Genomic DNA, 2,067 nt, shown 5'->3' on the forward strand with positions numbered 1-2,067 from the left:
TTAATAATATTTAGGTAATTATCATATTTTTTATGATATTTATTTAAAAGTTTTTGGGGTGGTCATAATTTATGGTGCTTAATCCTTAATTAAAGTAATTAAAGAATGATTAAAAGAAAAGAAAAATATATATTTAATATATATATCAGCTGAGATTTGAATGAATACTAGATTGTGCTTCCTTCCCACTTGCAAAGAAACACAACCTACTTGCCATGTCATCAATCTATGTGTTACGCTCCACCCACCATTCGTTCCTTCTCAAATCTCCACCATTTAATCCACCCAACTTCTCCTAAAAATAAACCCCCACCCCAACCCATTTTCTTCAAGCTAAAGAGCCACAAAGTTTCTGGGATTTTTTCAAGAAGTGCATCTCTTCATCTCTTTTAAATTATATACACACACTTCTTCTCAAAAACCTTCTCTCTCTTCTATATACTTACATATATACAAGGTTTTTGAAACCCAAGCTTAGCTTCACCCAACCAAGCTTTATCCCACCAAGTGAGCTCATCCACTACCACTTCCCGGCCTCCCGAAGGGCTGCCCAAGTTCGACCAAAGTGCCAAAATCCGGCCGAACCTCCTGCAAATTTTTCCGGCGAACTTTTCTGACAGGTTTTCAAAAGTGGTTAGTTTTAGCTTCTTATTTGAGTTCTTTGTATTTAAGATTTGTACTTAACTCCTCTACTTCATCTTAAGCTCTAATACAAGTTCTCTTATAAAGGAAGTTCTTGAGGAGAACTTAGATTCGAACTCGGAATTTGAATAAGTACTTGATCTTCATAAAAATCATTCTAACGAGAAGATCTAAAAAGAAAAGTACTTTATCTCTAATGGGAGATTATATTTGACACAAGTAAGAGTTATCCAATTATTTCTTGCACTTTAATTGGATCTTGGCTAACACTCATTCGTGCTCATAAAATAATTACAAAGTTTAAGTGTAATCCCTTCTAGCATCTTTAATGCTCTCCGGGGGATTATTACTTGTCTCATATAAACACTTCGTAATTTGTCAAATCTTAAAACGGATCGTACGAGTTAGAAAATTACTTAACACTCTTTAATTGGATCTTGTCTAACTAATAACATACATATAAAATATTACGAAGTAAAAGTGTAATCCATTCTAACATCTTTAGTGTTTCGGGGGATTATAGCTTGTTTCATATAAACTACTTCGTAATCATCAGTTATTTAAAGATGAATCAAATCCACGAGTTAGCCGATTATTTTCACGCTCTTTAATTGGACCTTGGCTAACACATATCGTGTATATAAACAATTACGAGACATATCGTATAAGCCCCTTCTAACATCTTTCAGTGTTCCGTGAGGTTATTATTCGATATATATAAACTACTCGTAATTATTCGTCTAAACTTCAAAAGCACGATCTTACACCAATTACTTGCACTTCTATTATTTGGATCTTGGCTAAGAATCGTAAAACTTATACAAGTGCTTCAAGTTAAAAGTATACTTTGACCACATAAGTGTCAAAACATAAGTATACTAGAATCCTTAAGCCTATGAGCGTAAAGGATAAGTTACAATTCCGAGATTGTAACTAAAGTATTCTTCGATTAATAAATACGTAATCGAAAGAAGAAGAATACTAAAGAAGTCATAAGCTATACGTGTTTTATATAAAAGAATTCTCATATTACTCCACAACTTCGTTAAACCTATAAAGGAGTAATTATAAAAATACTCAGACTACCATTTATTATCTTAAGTCAAGTATTCTTATTTAGTTTTAATATTCTTATTTGAATATTATACTATTTATGGGCTAGTACAGTAACATACTAGTTCAAACCATCTTTTCTATACTTGGTTTGTTTCGTGGATTGTCTTGTTAGTTTTGTAGTGATATAAAGTGACGTGAGGTGATTCTCGTTCTAAGACCCAAGTCCTAGACGTACTAACGGGAGTTAGTAGTCTTCACACCGTGAAGAAGAGGAAAGACCCAAGACCGGATCACTAAGATCCAAGACCGACAAAAGCTAAGGAAGCCAAGTCCACACGAAGGCTCTACAAACACTTTGAAGAAATAGCG

Source organism: Apium graveolens, chromosome 2 (genome assembly GCF_009905375.1).
Source record: "Apium graveolens cultivar Ventura chromosome 2, ASM990537v1, whole genome shotgun sequence".
Taxonomy (NCBI): domain Eukaryota; kingdom Viridiplantae; phylum Streptophyta; class Magnoliopsida; order Apiales; family Apiaceae; genus Apium; species Apium graveolens.